General features: G+C 40.6%; 1 protein-coding gene and 1 pseudogene across 4 annotated transcripts in view; one reads left to right on the forward strand and one right to left on the reverse strand.

Moving 5' to 3' along the window:
- The window catches only part of MYO5A (myosin VA), a 214,462-nt gene that overhangs the window by 182,967 nt on the left and 12,083 nt on the right, over positions 1-19,412 (reverse strand). The window lies entirely within an intron of this gene.
- LOC103245606 (elongation factor 1-beta pseudogene) lies at positions 8,304-9,453 on the forward strand (annotated as a pseudogene).

Consider the following 19,412-nt stretch of genomic DNA (forward strand, 5'->3'; position numbering starts at 1 on the left):
TTCATGAAGCCCAAAAACAGGAACAGTGCTTCAGACAGGACTGGAAACAGGGCTGAGACGGCTCATCATCCCTCTCAGTTTCTTGTCTCTGCTCATTTGTGTATATCTGCCCCCCGTGCTTCCTGGGCCACATGGCTGTTAAAAGATGCCCACTGCATAGCTCCTGAGCTTCGACTTTACAGGTGTAACTACAGACAGTAAGCTTCCTCCCCTGGAAACGTCACAGGAAATGGACATGGAATGACCGCGTTGCCACTCCTGGTCCAGCCCCTTGTGGCTGAGGTGAGAGAGGAAGTCAAGTTATAAAATGGCTGGGGATTAAAGAAGGTTCTTACAATCTAGGAAGACCCTCCAAAGAGTATTCACTACAGAAGGAAAGCTGTGAAAATACAGGGATCTAGAGAAGCTTTGAAAATACAACAAAAAGTAAGGGTTGATAACCTTATAATGAAGGATACAGGCCCTCCAAATATTTTGACTTGAGGTAGTTTAGTATATGGGCAAATATCCCATAACACCTTAGTAGACTATAAGGGATTCATTGTACTATTGGACTACTGATGACTCATCACTCAGGAAAGTTTAAGTTGTATTAAATACACAATTTGAGAAGAACGCAATGCCTCCCTCAGTCAACCCCATGAGGTGCTGTGAAACCAGAATGCCTTTCCTTCAGGGTAGTCCTGAGTTGGCACAATGGGGATAGGCCTTTACTAAACCTGCGCAATAACCAGTCAGTCAGTAGATATAGGCTGCCCTGCAAGAGGGTGTGATCTTGGGTGAAACAGCTTTTTTTTTTCAGACAGAGTCATCTTGCTCTGTCACCCAGGCTGCATTGCAGTGACACAATCACGACTCACTGCAACTTCCACCTCTCAGGATCAAGCAATTCTCCCACCTCAGCCTTCTGAGTAGCTGGGACTACAGGCATGCACCACCATGCCCAGCTAATTTCTGTATTTTTAGTAGAGACGGGGTTTCGCCATGTAGCCTAGGCTAGCCTCAAACTCCTGGGATCAAGGGATTCACTCACCTCAGTCTCCCAAAGTGTTGCGATTACAGGTGTGGGCCACTGCACCCAGCCCGAGAAAAAAATGTTAAGAGCAGCTGGCAGCAGATGGAATGAGGAGTCAGGATGGCAAGTCTCAACAAATTTCAAAACATATACACAGATAATGGAGTATGTTCACTGTTCACAGCGAAATTATGCTAGAAGTTGAGAGCAGATGTCCTGAAATAGCTTACATACATACATACATACATACATACATACATACATAAAATTTAAATATTTAAAAGAAAAAATTGGCTGGGTGGGGTGACTCACGCCTGTAATTGGCCCAGTGCTTTAGGAGGCTGAGGTGGGTGGATTTCCTGAGCTAAGGAGTTCGTGACCAGCCTGGGCAACATGGTGAAACACTGTCTCTACCGAAATACAAAAAATTAGCCAGGCGTGGCAGCGTGCACCTGTAGACCCAGCTACTCCGGAGGCTGAGGCAGCAGAATTGCTTGAACCCGGGAGGTGGAGGTTGCAGTGAGCCAAGATCATGCCACTGCACTCCAGTCTGGGCAATAGAGCAAGACTCTGTCTCAAAAAAAAAAAAGAAGAAATTGAGAGCAGAAGGATAACTTAAAAACTGCCAAATTTTTGGAAAAAACCCATTTCTTTATGAAATGATTCACAGAAAAACTATCAAGGGAAATTAATAAATAAATGAACAATAATAAAAATTCAACATATCAAAACCTGAGAAATATAGCCAAAGTGTTGCTTCGAGAGAAATTTACATCCTTAAATCATATATTAGAAGTGAAGAAAGGCTGAAAAGCAATGTCTGAGCATTCATCCCAAGAAGCTAGAAAAAGAATAGCAAATTAAAGAAAGTAGAAAAAAGAAAATAATACAGATAAACACAAAATCAGCAAACTAGAAAATAATTGTACAATAAAGACAAATCAGCAAAGCCAAAAATTAATTATTTGAGAAGACTAATAAAATTATAAAACACTAGTAGGTACAGATATAACCTATGTAAATAATTCCCTATTGCTGGACATCTACGTTATCTCCACTTGGATACACTATTCCACAGCACTGACATAATCATCCTTCCAATATTCACTCATGCTTATTTCCTGAAAATAAATTCTTAAAATTATGACTGTTAGCTCAAAGGGTGTGAGAAATTCTATGGCTTCTGATACATACATTGTGCTAAATTGCCCTATAGAAAGATTGAACCAATTTTACTCCCACTAGCAGTTTATGATAGTATTCATTTCCCTAAGAAATAAGTATGATTTTAAAAAATATTTATTAGGCCGGGCGCGGTGGCTCAAGCCTGTAATCCCAGCACTTTGGGAGGCCGAGACGGGCGGATCACGAGGTCAGGAGATCGAGACCATCCTGGCTAACACGGTGAAACCCCGTCTCTACTAAAAAAAAATACAAAAAACTAGCCGGGCGAGGTGGCGGGCGCCTGTAGTCCCAGCTACTCGGGAGGCTGAGGCAGGAGAATGGCGTAAACCCGGGAGGCGGAGCTTGCAGTGAGCTGAGATCTGGCCACTGCAGTCCAGCCCGGGCTACAGAGCAAGACTCCGTCTCAAAAAAAAAAAAAAAAAAAAAAAAAAAAAAAAAAAAAAATTTATTAATTTGTTTGGTTAAAAAAAAAACCTCTTCATTTTAATTTGCATTTCTTACATTACTAATGAGTTGAATACTTTCTCAATGTTTACAGGTTAAGTTTCTTTTGTGAATTGCCTTAGTGTTTTCTATTCTTCTATTAAGGTGTTAGCCTTTCTCACAGATTTTATTACTTTTTATATATTGATATTGAGCCCTGAACCAAAGAATTAAAAATATTTTCCTGTTCTGTCAGATTGCTTATTAATGTCCTTTCTAACATGTTGTTGTAGAGAGCTTGAAACTGTTTATATTCTTGTCAATTTTTTTCCTTTATGGTCTGCCTTTATTTGATGTTTAGAAGTACCAACCCCATACCAAGATTATTATGTGAATACTCACCCATATTAACCCCTAACGGAATAGCAGTGGTAAAGACTTGATGAATTTCTACAAATGTCTTCCTGGCTCAGGAATGTAGTCAGGAATTCCATAAAGCATATCAAAGGTAAGATATTATTTAAGATTTTTAAAAACTAGAGATACTACTAGATTCTAGGCTTTGTGGGGCAGAGTCACGGCAAGGCAAAATTGTGATGTGACTGAATTTGCTTTTAGTGGCCCAAAGTATTTCCTTTTTTCTTTGCCCTTTTACTCCTGAAGCAGCTTTTCCTCCATCCCCAGTTCTAGCTACCTATCTCATTCTCAGTGAAGGAAGGACTGATACTGGTTTACTACAAGACATTAAAGATATTTATGCTTTTAAAATAACAACTTGCAAAGAGCACGGCCAAGAAAAGTTTGGGGAAGATTCTGAAGCATTAATGGATTTTCTTTTTTTCTTATTATTTTGAATTGTGATAAAATACACATATTTACAATCTTAATCATTTTTAAGTATACACTTCAGTGGCGGTATTAAATGCATTTACTTTGTTGTGTAACCATCACCACCATCTGTCCACAGAACTTTTTCATCTTCCAAAACCGAAACTCCATATCCATTAAATGAACGCCCCATTTTCCCCTTCCCTCAGCCACCAGGAACAACTACGCTACTTTCTGTCTCTACAGATTGTACTACTTTAGGTACTTCATGTAAGTAGAATCATACAGTATGTATCTTTTGTCACTGGCTTATTTCACATGGCATAATGTCCTCAAGGTTATCCATGTTGAGGCATCTTTCAGAATTTCCTTCCTTTTTGAGACTGAATAATGTTCCATTGTATAAATATACCACATTTTGTTTATCCATTCATCCACCAATGGACACTGGGTGGATTCCATCCTTTGGCCATTGTGAATAATGCTACTGTGAACACAGATGTGCAAGTATCTCTTCGAGACCTTGCTTTGAATTCTTTTGGGTATATACCCAGAAGTGGGATTGCTGGATCATATGTTAATTATTATGTTTAATTTTTTTAGGGGGCCAGGCACAGTAGGTCACACCTGTAACTCCAGTGCTCTGGGAGAACAAGGCAGGGAGATCGCTTGGGTGACCACAGGATTTTGAGGGTTACAGTGAGCTACAGTCACCCCTCTGCACTTCAGCGTAGGTGACAGAGGGATATTCTGTCTCTTAAAAATAAAAAATAAAATAAATAAAAATTTGAGGAATTGACATACTCTTTTCTATAGGGGCTGCATTTTATATTACCACCACCAGTGCACAAGAGTTCCAGTTTCTCCACATCCTCTCCAGCACTTGTTATGTTTGTTTTTGTTTTGTTTTGTGTGATAATAGGCATGAAATGATATTTCATTGTGGGCTAGATTTGCATTTCCCTAATGATTAATGATGTTCAGCATCTTTTCATGTGCTTATTAGCCATTTGAATATATTCTTGGAGAAATGTCTATTCAAATCCTTTGCCCAATTTTTTTTTTTTTTTTGAGATGGAGTTTCACTCTTTTTGCCCAAGATGGAGTGCAATAGCATGATCTCAGCTCACTGCAACTTCCGCCTCCTGGGTTCAAGTGATTCTCCTGCCTCAGCCTCCTGAGTAGCTGGGAATACAGGCATGCACCACCATGCCCAGCTAATTTTTTGTATTTTTAGTAGAAACTGGGTTTCACCACGTTAGCTAGGTTGGTCTCCAACTCCTGACCTCATGTGATCCGCCCGCCTCGGCCTCCCAAAGTGCTGGGATTACAGGCATGAGCCACTGCGCCTGGCCAGAAAACTTTTAACTCAAAAATGTCTCTTTGAAATACCTTTGGCCAGGTGTGGTGGCTCGTGCCTGTTATCCCAGCACTTTGGGAGGCAAAGGAGGGAGGATTGCTTGAGCCCCAGGGCTCAAGACCAGTCTAGCCAACATAATGAGACCCCGTTTCTACAAAAAAATACACAAAAATTAGCTGGGCGTGGTGGTGCGTCTGTAGTCCCAGCTGCTTGGGAGACCGAGGTGGGAGAATTGCTTTAGCCCAGGAGTTCAAGGCTGCAGTGAGGTATGATTGTGCCACTGTACTCCAGCCTGGACGACAGAACAAATCCTTGGCTCTAAATGATAAAAATAAAAATAAAAATAAGATAAAATTGAAAAAGAAATATATTTGTTCACACTACTTGAAAAAAGAAAATATTTGTTTTTTGATTATAAAAGAATGTATGATTATTAAAATTCGGATATTACATAATTGAATAAAGTATTAATAGAAAATGAAAATCCCCCAAAATCTCACCCACAGAAAAAACTCTTTTAAACAGTCTAAACAGTCTAGTATAAACTTCCATAACATAGGCATACACACAGACACACCCACACCCACCGACCCACCCACCCACACACACACACACACACACACTGTATTTTACTTTTCTCTGTTAACAATATATCCTGGACATTTATCCATATTAATATGAGATGCTGTTAATTACCTTTTTTAAATAGTGGTCAAGATAGTATTTATATATATAAACTAATATTAAATTTTTGTTTGGGAGGCCGAGGCGGGCAGATCACCTGAGGTCAGGAGTTCCAGACCAGCCAGGCCAGTGAAACCTCGTCTTACCAAAAATATGAAAATTATCCAGGCATGGTGGTGCACACCTGTAATCCCAATTACTCAGGAGACTGAAGCAGGAGAATTGATTGAACCGGTAGGCAGAGGTTGCAGTGAGCCAAGATCATGCCATTGCGCTCCAGCCTGGGCAACAGAGTGAGACTCCATCCCAATACATATATACATACAACATACATATATACATACATACATAAATTTTTTTAAAATTCACAAAACCTAAGACAAAACGGATTCTAATAAGATCAAAAGCACTTCAGGGTCTAACATTGAGGAATAGAGAGACAAAATATAAAATAAAGCTCGTAATTATTCTGTATCACTTGTACATAAAATCTAAATATTGAATAGTGCTATAATTGCACACTTGCCATATTTACCTATAGCGCATTTACAAACTCTCTTTCTCTCTCCAAACCAGAAATAATGTAACCTCTGACCATGCCACATCTACAGAAGTGTCTGATCAGTAAGGCCAGACATTTCCAAAGCTTTTAGTAAGAGAACAGAGAGGCTAACAATCTAGTTGACAAATGTAAAAGGCAGATGAACATATATAGGGGTTTGCAAGTGTCAGCCTCCATTTAAAGTACAATTCTCTCATTGTGCCATTAGTAAATAACATTTTGGTTGATTTCTTCAGTTACACAAAGAATTAGTGTCTTCCTTTATGATTACGGAAAGAGAGATTGCCCTGTAAGTCTCAGCAAACGATACAAATTTAAGTACAAGTTGAAATCCTGTCATTTGGAGCAACATGGATAGAACCGGAGGTCATTATGTTAAGTGAAATAAGCTAGGTACAAATATCACATTTCTCATTCATATGTGAGAGCTAAAAAAGTCGGTCTCATGAAGACAAGAGAGTAGACTGGTGGATACCAGCGGCCAGGAAAGGTAGCAGGGAGGGGGAGATAAAGAGAGGTTGATTAATGGATACAAATATTAATACACAGTTTGATAGAAGAAATAAGATCTAGTGTTCAACCGATCAGTGGGATGACTACAGGTTACAATAATCTATTGTATATTTCAAAATAGCTAACAGACTAATTTAAATGTTTCTAGCATAAAGAAAAAACAAATAGGGAAGGTGATGGCTATCCCAATTACACTGATTAGACCTTTACAAATTATATCAACGTATTACATTATAACATTACCCTCAAAATATGTACATCTATTATGTATCAATAAAAAATAAATTTAGGCTGGGCATGGTGGCTCACACCTGTAAATGCCAGCACTTTGGAAGGCCAAGGTGGGGGGATCTCTTGAGTCAAGGAGCTCAGGACAAGGGTTGAGCCTGGGCAATGCAGTGAGATCCCATCTCTAAAAAAAAATTAAGAAATTTGCCAGGCATGGTGGCTCATGTCTGTAGTTTCAGCTACTCAGGAGGCTGAAGTGGAAGGATCACTTGAACCTGGGAGGTTGATGCAGCGAGCTAAGATTGTGCCACTGCACGTCAGCCTGGGTGACAGAGCGAGACCATGTCTAGAAAAAATAATAAAAAATTTACAAAAATAAATTTTAGAAACAACAAAACTGAATGAAATAAAAACTGAATCAAAAAAATTAAGCAAGTGGAAACTTATGTATCTCCTGATATGGTCAAATTTTCTTAATTTCCTAACTACTTTTTTTCCACAAGGGTCCTGGGTATTTTCTCACTTCTAAGAGGTATTATCTACCTCTACTTTAACTTTCCATACCAAATGAACAAATTTACCAAACATTTTATCATTATCTAAAACTTAACGGGAATGGCATATGATCAGCATGGCTTTACCATCAACTTCACATAAGTGTTCAGAAACCAGGTGGAAGTGAACTCCTAAGTTGAAGGAGCTTTTAATGCTTGCATGAACATTTTCTAGGCCTTCAAAGGCTGTTGCTGCTGTTTCTCCTTCTCCTTTTTTTTTTTTTTTTTTTTTTTTTTTTGTCTTTTTAAATATCTTGTTCTCTTCTTTCCCCCACTGAAATTCAAGAATATGTAGCTACCATAAGCTTGGGATATCCTAGAAACAACGATGGTTAGAAGATTGGTATGGTTTCTACACACTCATCTTTTAATTGATGTCTTCTACCCACTCACTCTTACTCATACCCAGCTTCTCCCATATTATTGAAACTTCAATCCTTGCCTCTGTCATGTTCAGGTTTCTAAGCCTGGGGAAGATAACACTTTAAAATGCCGTCAGTGCAGTGGGAAAGGACTCAGGAGGTAGCCAGAAAACCTAGAAATTATGACTAGGACTGGATACTTTGGCATTAATACCTATGTTTTGCAATGTCCAAAGCATGACTAGAATTGATCTTTCACCCCCAAATGCTGTCATATTCCCATATTACCTGTATTTCTGTGCCTAAAAAACACCATATAGACAAATTCTCCAATTTTATATCAACTTTATTCACATTGAAGCTGCCACATCTTAAATTAGGAATGCTTTCAGCTACAAGAACAGACAAGTCTGACAGAATGCTGGGTGTAGTGGCTCACACTGGTAATCCCAGCACTCTGGGAGGCTGAGGCGGGTGGATCATGAGGTCAGAAGATTGAGACCATCCTGTCCAACCTAGTGAAATCCTGCCTCAACTAAAAATACAAAAATTAGCTGGGCATGGTGGCAGGTGCCTGTAATCCCAGCTACTTAGGAGGCTGAAGCAGAGAATTGCTTGGACCCAGGAGGCAGAGGTTGCAGGGAGCCAAGATCACACCACTGCACTCTAGCCTGGGTGATACAGCGAGACTCCATCTCAAAAAAAAAAAAGAAAAAAGAAAAGTCTGACAGGTAGCTTAGACTCTTAGGAGTTTGTATCCTTAACAAGAAGTCCAAAGGTTATCTCAGGGCTATTCTGGCAGCTCAATAATGTCGTTAAGAACTAAAACTCGGCAGTTCCCGTCATCTCCGGGAGCTGTAGAGGTATGAATTTAAGACAGGCCTATTTTATTAATTTATTTCCAAATGCAGTGAAAGGTCCAAGGACCATCTGTGGGCCACTTAATTCAGGGTCCCCAATTCGTACATGAAAAACTCTCAGATACAGCCAACGCCATGGGTTTTGCAGACCTGAAAAGCCCCACTGGCCTCCAGGTGCTCAATGATTACCTGGAAGACAAGAGCTACATCAAGGGGTATGTGCCATCACAAACAGATGTGGCAGTATTTGAAGCAGTGCCTGGCTCACTGCCTGCCGACTTGTGTCATGCCCTACATTGGTATAATCACATCAAGTCTTACGAAAAGGAAAAGGCCAGCCTGCCAGGAGTGAAGAAAGCTTTGGGCAAGTATGGTCCTGCAGATGTGGAAGACACTACAGGAAGTGGAGCTACACAGATAGTAAAGATGATGATGACATTGAGCTCTCTGGATCTGATGAGGAGGAGGAAAGTGAAGAAGCAAAGAGGCTAAGGGAAGAACATCTTGCACAACATGAATCAAAGAAAGCCAAAAAAAACCTGCACTTGTTTCCAAGTCTACCATCTTACTAGATGTGAAACCTTGGGATGATGAGGCAGATATGGCGAAATTAGAGGGCGTCAGAAGCATTCAAGCAGACGGCTCAGTCTGGGGCTCATCTAAACTAGTTCCAGTGGGATACGGAATTAAGAAACTTCAAATACAGTGTGTAGTTGAAGATGATAAAGTTGGAACAGATATGCTGGAGGAGCAGATCACTGCATTTGAGGACTATGTGCAGTCCATGGATGTGGCTGCTTTCAACAAGATCTAAAATCCATCCTGGATCATGACATTTAAATAAAAGCTTGAAAGATTAAAAAAAAAAAAAAAAAAAGATCTCAGACTCTTGGCTGGGTGCAGTGACTCACACCTGTAATCCCATCACTTTGGGAGGCCAAGGCGGGCAGATCTCTTGAGGTCAGGAGTTTGAGACCAGCCTGGCCAACATGGCAAAACCCTCTCTCTACTAAAAAATATGAAAATTAGGCCGAACACGGTGGTACACGCCTGTAATCCCAGCACTTTGGGAGGCTGAGGCAGGCAGATCACAAGGTCAGGAGATGGAGACCATCCCAGCTAACGCAGTGAAACCCCATCTCTACTAAAAATACAAAAAATTAGCCGGGCATGGTGGCGGGCGTCTGTAGTCCTAGCTACTCAGGAGGCTGAGGCAGGAGAATGGCTTGAACCCAGGAGGCTGAGCTTGCAGTGAGCCGAGATTGTGCCACTGCACTCTAGCCTGGGCAACACAGCAAGACTCTGTCTCAAAAAAATAATAATAATATGAAAATTAGCTGGGCATGGTGGCACACGCCTGTAATCCCAGCTACTCAGGTGGCTGAGGTGTGGGAATCACTTGAATGTGGGAGGCGGAGGTTGCAGTTAGCCAAGATCGCGCCATTGTACTCCAGCCTGGGCAACAGAGTGAGACCTTTTCTCAAAAAAAAAAAAAAAAAAAAATTCAGTCCCTTGGCCAGACGCAGTGGCTTTTGCTTTATTTCCAGCAATTTGGGAGGCGAAGGAGGGTGAATCTCTTGAGGTCAGGAGTTCAACACCAGCCTGGCCAACATGGTGAAACCCCGACTCTACTGAAAATACAAAGTTAGCCGGCGTGGTTGCCTGCACCTGTAATCCCAGATACACAGGTGGCTGAGGCATGAGAATCGCTTGAACCTGAGAGGGGGAGGTGGCAGTGAGCTGAAATTGTGCCACTGCACTCCAGCCTGGGCTATAGAATGAAACTGTGTCTCAAAAAAAAAAAAAAGAACTCAGATTCTGTCTTTTCTTTCTGCTCTACCTTCTTAGCTTGTTAGCTTTTCATTCTGAGGCTTGTTGCCTTATAATTACAATTTGGCTGCCACAACTCCATACATCACATTCCACACTTAAGGATGGAAGAAAGAGTATACATACAAACAAATGTTTCTATTCCTTTTATGGGAGAAGCTACTTCCCCCCCTCCCACCCCCTCCCACCCCCTCCCCCCCGTAGAGGTCTTCCAGAAGATTTCTGGTTATATCACATGAGCCCGAACTAAATCACACAGCTGGCCCTAACTGCAAGGGAAGTTAGAAAAAGGCATATTTGTCTTCAAACCTCTATAACAGAAAGAGAAATGGGTTTGGAACTGGCTTTAGGATTCAAACAACAGTTTACCACACATGTCTATATTACACATAAAATGCTAATTATGCTAGTTAATTACAACTAGGTGCAGGACCTTTAAAAGTCCTGGTTTAGAATACAGTTCTCCTTTCCAGCAGAAAACCGGTTAAGAATGTTAATGAAGGAGACATTAAAAAGGGACAGGAATGAAAGCTACAGCTTTGTCAGATGGTGCTGACAGTGCTGAGTTGTAGACAGATTACAACTGAAACAGTATCCATAGCCAAATCCTATCTAGAATGAAGGGAAAATTGTAATAGTGTACATAGCTGATGTCCTAAAACGTTCCAGAAGCATTAAGAGTGTAATAAGGGCCTGGTGCAGGGACTCACACCTGTAATCCCAGCACTTTGGGAGGCCAAGGCAGTAGGATCACTTGAGCCTAGGAGCAGACAAGCCTGGGCAACATGGCAAAACCCCAACTCTACAAAAAAAAAATACAAAAATCAGCAAGGCATAGTGCATGCACCTGTAGTCCCAGCCAAAGTGGGAGGATCACTTGAGACCAAGAGGTCGAGGCTGCAGTGAGCCATGATTCCACCACTACACTCTAGCCTGGGCAACAGAATGAGACCCTGTCTCAAAAAAAAAAAAAACTGTGATAACTAGAGATCTATCTGGGGCTACCATTTTTTTTTTAAATAAGAAAACAGATTTTTACAAAGTATTTAAAATAGACAAGCCAATAATACTAAGAGTTAACACTAAGGGACTCTATTATGATATGCCAAGTACTCAGTTTTACATATATATGTATGTATCTAATCTCTCAACTGTCCTATCAGGTAAGTACATTCACTAATTTGCTTATGGTCACACAAGGAGAAGCTCAACCTAACTCTAGAGATCATGCCCTTAACCATATTACATTACTGTTTGTTATTTTATTTGTTCCCTTCGGTGTTTCTTATTCATTTTACGTATTTGTTATTTAATCATTCAAATTTGTAAAATTTAACTCTTGTTTATAAATTGTAAATTGTCTTTCTCTACTTTCTTTCCATAGTATTTCTAGTTCACAAAGTCCTAAAATGGCAAAGCTGTTTCAATATTTTTCAAAAACTTAGAATCAGATAATCCAAATGGATTTTGTAGCTAGTTTTATGAAAGCTTTGATAACATTACAACAAACCTTGTTAGGGTCTTATAAGAAAAAAAAAAAAGAACTAACCCGACAAAATAAACCACCAAAAAAGGCATCACAACACACAAGGTACAAACAACAAAAGTAGAAACATAAATATACATCTATATTAGTCCTATGTGTTCTAAATCCCTCCTGTTTCGTCTGCTGTGAGTTTGCTACCTCCACAGCACACTGGCATACCATTGGTTCCCTGAATTATTGGGCTATTATTCCCCGCCTCGCCCCCACCCCCCGCCAAAACAATAACCCTGTTTGCTCCACACATATCTGGTAACACACATGTGGTTAATTATACCCAAATCTCTAGTCTCAAACTACCATACTTAGCTTTTTATTTTCGGTTTTTATGCTTCCTTTTTTCTTTTACTGTCTTTTTCTTTACATCTTTATTACTATGTTCCCAGAAATTTAGCTCCCAAACACACATAAGACCCTTGCATACTTTCAACAATACAATGAAATCTGTATCTTCTTATCTACCCAAAAAACCACAAGCCATATGTTATACGTTATTTTCTCCTATTCCCTTCTCATGTATTATTAAAATTACAAGTGGATTAAACTTTTTTGTAATTTTTTTTTTTTTGAGACAGAGTCTTGCTCTATCACCCAGGCTGGAGTGCAGTGGTTTGATCTCGGCTCACTGCAGCCTCAACGCTCGGACTCAAGTGATCCTCCCACCTCAGCCTCCTGAGTAGCTGGGACTACAGGCATGTGCCACCACACCCAGCTAAGTTTTTAATTTTTTGTAGAGACAGAGTCTAACCATGTTGCTCTGGCTTGAATTGAACTCCTGGGCTCAAGTAATCCAACTGCCTCAGCCTCCCAAAGTGTTGGGATTACAAGCATGAGACCTAGCACCTGGCCAGATTAAACTCTTTTTTTTAGTTTACTCAAAGGCAGTGTCCTCATATTGGGTTGGAAAACCAAGATGATCACATATAAGAAAGGATCTTCCTGCTTGTCTCTCCAGCCGGTTTTCCCAACTCTGGCTAATCTCTGTTTAATAAGGCATCTTTCTTTAGCAATTTAGAAGAAAGACAAAAACAAAAAAACTCCATGACAGCATGATCAGCTGGCAGACAGCATGATTAGGCCTCTTCTCTCCCTCCAATAACCTAGCAGACAACCCCACCTGGTATTTGTCCCATACTTGTAACACACAAATGTTTGCTTGCTAGGTCAACTGTATTTAAACTAAAATATGACAGCTGTAAATAAGAAAATAGAATAGGTGCCATTTTTAGATTCTAACAAGCCAAAGTTCAGGCACTGCTCTCTTGAAAAGTGTCACCAAAGGCAAAGAGAGAGCAGCCTCAAGACGAAATAAGAGAAAATCACTACATGGCCTGAATGATTCACGTTGAAATCAGAGGCATCAGATGAGGACTTAAGATGGATCAATAGCTTAAAAAGGTCTCAAGTGAACAATCTGTGCCATTCTCCTTCTCTAATCTCTTGGAGAAAAAAAAAAGAGCACAAAAAAGCTCTAAGGTCTTTTAATGAGACTATTATTCCATTAATTATTTGAGGCAGTTTTTGTTTCACTAGAATTAATTAACATAACCCTTCTACTTTCAGCTCCAGCTGCATCTGATGTCACTGCTATGGCAGTGAAGAATGAAAACCAAAGGACAACTGGCTACTTAAGGAATTAAGCTGACTAAAATGAAAACCATTCACCACAACAGTTCCAGTACTCTGGCTGAGACTCTGTTTTTCTACATATAGCCCACACATTCTGACCAAACTCAAATCTAACTGCTGCCCCACTGAAGCCATTTTCAAGCTGGAATCATGTTTAATAAACTACTCCATCTATCTCACCATATATATATTTTAAAATAATTAATTTAGCCTCTACTCATTCAGATCTATTAAGTTTCACCATAGTCTATCATGGTTACCTTATAAAATCCTCTTAAACATAACCAACAGATAAATCAAATAAGAATTTTTGGAAATGTTTAACCTTAAGGACAATATTATTTTAAGAATCTAGGTCAAGGGTCTCCCATCCCCGGGCTGCGGACCAGTATCAGTCCCTGGCTTGTTAGGAACCGGGCCTCACAGCAGGAGGTGAGTGGTGAGCTAGTGAGCAATACCGCCTGCGCTCCGCCTCCTGTCAGATCAGCAGTGGCATTAGATTCTCCTAGGAGCATGAACCCTATTATGAACTGCACATGCGAAGGATCGAGGTTGCATGCTTCTCATGAGAATCTAACCAATGCCTGATGATCTAAGGTGAAACAGTTTCATCCCAAAACCAACCATCACCATCACCACACCCGCTCCCCAGGTCTGTGGAAAAACTGTCTTCCATGAAACCGGTCCCTGGGGCCAAAAAGGCTGGGGACCACTGACCTAAGTCTAATGTATAGAATGGCACAGATTACAAATGAGTCTTACAGATTTGTGAAACAGTCACTGACTTTCATTTAATTGTACCCCTCACTTTGATTTTTCATGAACTCAAATGAGACATCCTAATCCTCAATCTAACCAGTTAAGCTGTACTATACAGGTTTTGTGCAGGTCCTTCTTAAACACACCCTAGCAGAGGCCCCAGCTCCAAAAGACAAATTGGACCTCAATGACTCCCACAGGCAGTGACTGAGGAGGCAACTTCTGCATTGTCCACAGATTATGCTCATTTTCCTGAGACTAAGGCACTGCTCCTTACACAGACTCAGAAAACTCTTCAACCCTAGGAGATGCCACCTCTGACCCAAGGGAAGCGAATGCCTTCTGAAGAACCAGGCTCCTTAAAACCCCTGGCCAGTTTCCCAGACACATTTCAGTTGTAAACTCATTATGAGAAATATTTAATTATGGAATCTGCAAACCAGGGGAGCTTATTTGAAATACATTAACTAAATAACTCCTTTTCAGATCTTTCAAGATCACAGTCTGTCTCAGAGATTATTTCCCACATTACTTCTCCTGATTCAGTACATGTGTTTTTTTCTTGAATAACTGCCTCTGCTATATTTCTCCTTCCTTTAGCCTAAGTCAACCTTTCCATTTCTAAAGCCAACAGCTTCTGAGTAACCAGGCTATCCTCCCATTAAATATGCATGCAAGAGCTTGACAAATCTTGAGTGCCTTTAATTACTCAGGGATAGTCTCCTCAGCTAACATGAGAATACAACTCATGCGCATATGGCTTCCAAAATACTGGAATAGGAAGGGATCCTTTACCCTCTCAGGTTGGAACTAACTGGCCCACTGATTAATAATCTTAACCTATCTACCTCTGTAGTTTGGAGAATTGCCTTCTAGTAAGCTGTTGTGCCTGGCATACTCTGAGGTTCCAAATACATAACTATTTTTAAGGATTTATTCCTGAGTTCTTTGATATTTCTGTTTGTTTTTTGGCCTTCTAAGATCTAACTAGATTAATCTTAACATTGATACCATAATTCACCAAGTTTTTGTACCAATATTGTTATAGTAGAAAAATGGGATGTTTTGCAATTACAGTCAAATTAATTAATGACTACAATTTATTTCTTTGTAAACAAACACACAAAGGCTTTGGTTATCTTCAGTTTAAATGTAAACTGTTAAAAAATTAGAAGTCCTTATCACAGGGGTCTGGTTGAGTAACATATGACTAATTAATGCAATATAATACTCTGAAGTCATGAAAAAAACACACTGTAGAATAACACGTATTGGCATGGGAAAACCTTCACAATATACTTCTTAGAGAAAACAATCTTGCCACAAAATAGTATTCATAAAGTAAAGCATTTTGCTAAAAAATATATATATATAGAGAGAGAAAAAGACAAGAAGGACATACATCAAAATATTAAGAGTATCTGAGGAGAGTGAGATTACAATTTTTCTTTTGCATTTCAAATGTTCCAAGATTCTACCCTGGGCATTTATTATTTTTATACTTTTTAAAATAGTTTATTTTAAAGGAAAAGAGTTCCCAAGTAATTTTGTGAGTGATTTCCTATACTGTTTCACACCCATTTAATATTAGCAAAGGTAATGGAACATCTTTTGCCATAGAAGACTCTTAATTATGTTTTAATATAAGTGAGGCAGTTTTTCCAGTTGCCTTTAAAAATAGCAAAAAGAGCCAGGTGCGGTGGCTCACGCCTGTAATCCCAGCACTTTGGGAGGCTGAGGCGGGTGGATCATGAGGTCAGGAGACTGAGACCATCCTGGTAAACAGGTTGCAGTGAGCCGAGATCACACTGGTGCACTCCAGCCTGGGTGACAGAGCAAGACTGTCTCCACAGGAAAAGAAAAAAAAAAAAGTATTCCAGATGATCGCTACACATAGTAAAGTCTGAGAAACTCTAGTGTTGTGAAAGATCAAGCCAAGACAGTAGGTTTAGAAAAAGATCATAATTCTTAATCACCAGGCTACAGAATAAGCTGGCCGGGTGCGGTGGCTCCCACCTGTAATCCCAGCACTTTGGGGGGCCGAGATGGGCAGATCACCTGAGCTCAGGGGTTCAACACCAGCCTGGCCAACATGGAGAAACCCCATCTCTACTAAAAATACAAAAATTAGTAGGGCGTGGTGCCCTGTGCCTATAATCTCAGATACTGGGGAGGCTGAGGCAGAATAGCTTGAACCCAAGAAGCGGAGGTTGTGGTGAGCCGAGATGGCACCATTGCACTCCAGCCTGGGCAACAAAAGCAAAACTCCGTCTCAAAAAAAAAAAAAAAAGAATAATTATTTTATTAAAAGAAAATAATTCTTTATAAAGAAGGGGAATGGTGGAAATCAGAAGAAGGCAAAGTTGGCAAGCTCCTGACTTAAAATAAAGACTGAATGCCAGGAGGGAAACAGGAGAGATGAGGCAGGCCTAGGGCGAAGGCAGGTCATACAGAGCCTGTGTATTACAGCCTCACTGCTCAAGGTGTGGTTCTCAATTCAGCAACACAGGCATCACCTGGGAGTTGTTAGAAATGCAGTCTCATGCCCCATCACAGACCTACTGAGTCAGAATCTTCCCTTTAACAAGATTCCCAGTAATTCAGATGGACACCAAAGTTCAGGAAGCATTACACTAACAAATTTATTTTCAGGACAAAATCCTACGGGGAATCATTTCAAAGGAATTTCAAGGAATGGCTTCAAAGGAATTTCAAGCCAGGTAGTGGCATGATCAGATATGTGCATTACAAAGATCTCACTAGTAACAGAATGAAAAAAAAAAAGATTATAGAAAGTAAGACCAAAGATTGCTTAGGAAGCTGTTTCAGGAACCAGGAAAGAATAAGGGACCAAGCCAAGCATGGTGGCTCATGCCTCTAATCTCAGCACTTCGGGAGGCCAAGGTGGGAGGATCACTTAAGCCCAGGAGTTCGAGACCAGCCTGGGCAACACAGTGAGACCCTGTTTCCAAAAAACAAAAAATTAGCTAGGTGTGGTGGCATGCAGCTACTATAGTGCCAGCTACTTGGGGGGCCGAGGCAGAAGGATTACTTAGCTCACAAGGTTGAGACTGCAGTGAGCTATGATCACGTCACTGCACTCCAGCCTGAGCAACAGAGCAAGACCCTGTCTCAAGAAAAAAAAGAAAGTAAAAAGAAAGAAAAAAAAAAGATAAGGTCCCCAAATAAAGCAGCAACAGTACTAGGAAATAACTGATTAGGTGGGGTGCAGGGGTGCAGGGGAAGGTAAATCAAGACTATTTCTAAGTTTTGCGTTTGGGTTATTGGAGGGATATTGATGTCATTCACCAGACAGGAACAAGAAATAACAACAACAATTACAGTAGCTAACATTTCTTAAATATGTGCCAGGCATTATGCTAAGTGCTTCCCATGAACTATCTCACTTAATCCTCATAACAACCCTATGAAGTAAGTATTATCCCATCACATAGATGAAGAAACTAAGACACAGAGAAATTAAATCAGGTAGAGTAGTATGAAGAAGGAGGCAGGAGATGACAATCGATTTTGAATATGCTGGGTTTGGGGTGCTTGTGAAGATGTCCACAAGGCAGCTGTCTGTAGGGATCTAGGTTTGTAGGGAGAGCAAGTGGACTGGAAACAGGTTTGGAAGTCATCAGCACAGGGCTGGCACCTGACTCTTCAAGACTGGATCAGGCCACAGTGGGAGGGAGTGTAGGTCAAGGACAGAGCCCAGGAACGTCAATACCTAAGGTGCAATAGGAGGTAAGTGAGCTTATGACAAGAAAGCAGACAGAGAGAAAAGAGAATGACAGCTGTAACAGCAACAACAGTAATAACTAATACTTGTAAGAATTTACTAAATACCGGCCGGGTGCGATGGCTCACGCCTGTAATCCCAGCACTTTGGGAGGCCGAGGAGGGCGGATCACGAGGTCAGGAGACTGAGACCATCCTGGCTAACACGGTGAAACCCCGTCTCTACTAAAAATACAAAAAATCAGTTGGGCGTGGTGGTGGGCGCCTGCAGTCCCAGTTACTCGGGAGGCTGAGCCAGGAGAATGGCGTGAACCCAGGAGGCCAAGCTTGCAGTGAGCCGAGATCACCCCATTGCGCTCCAGCCCGGGCGACAGAGCAAGACTGTCTCAAAAAAAAAAAAAAAAAAAAGAATTTACTAAATACCGGTCACTATTCTAAGCATTTCTTAATATATTATAACTTAGTCATCATTAAAACCACATAAGGTAGGTTTTATTATCACCACTATAAAGATAAGGAAACTGAAGCATAAAGAGGTTAAGCGGCTTAAGGACACAGAGAAAGTGAATAGCAAAACCAGGATTCAAACCAAGATCCAGTATCTAGGTGTGGACTCCACGCCCTTGACTTCTGTGATGCACTGCCTCGCTTTCAGGACCCTGGGAGGGGTGGAAGGCAAGGAAGGAAACAGTTGCAACAAAGCCCTCAGAATAGCATCTGGCCTACAGTAAAGCCTCAGTAAATATTAATCACTATCACTTGATAATTTACTGCCATGGAACCACACATTTGACTGAGCCACAGTTTTTAGAAGAAAACAAGTAATAACTATATAAGGTTAAAAAAAAACAAGGTTTTAGTGGAGGAAGAAAAGCAACTTCCAAGGCTGCTAAGGCTTTCAACTCAGTTTCCTATGCCTTTAATGTCTATGGCTCCACACAATCAACCCCTGTCCGGGTCTGTGGCTACTGCTGTGATCCTAGTCCTTCGGAAGGGCTGCTACGCACAGCAATGACCTGAAGGCCTCACTAATCCCAAAACACTTTCTGACTGCTATAAAGATTCCATTCTAGGGTGCTCCTTTAGCATTGGGCATATTTTGCTCCATTCTAATTATTTTACAAAGCAGGTAGTTGATGCTGAAGGACTCTCAGGTTCCTCAACTGTCCCCGAAAGCAAATGCATAGCCTCCTCCAGACACTGTTAATTTGTTCTAATTAGGAGGACATGTCTACAATGTCCTGACAACATATTATCAGGTAATTTTCAAACTAAAATTGTATCATGTGTAGTAATTCAGAAGCTTCATATTTTTTCTCTTTTTAAAATTCTT

Source organism: Chlorocebus sabaeus, chromosome 26, assembly GCF_047675955.1.
Source record: "Chlorocebus sabaeus isolate Y175 chromosome 26, mChlSab1.0.hap1, whole genome shotgun sequence".
In the NCBI taxonomy this organism is placed as follows: Eukaryota; Metazoa; Chordata; class Mammalia; order Primates; family Cercopithecidae; genus Chlorocebus; species Chlorocebus sabaeus.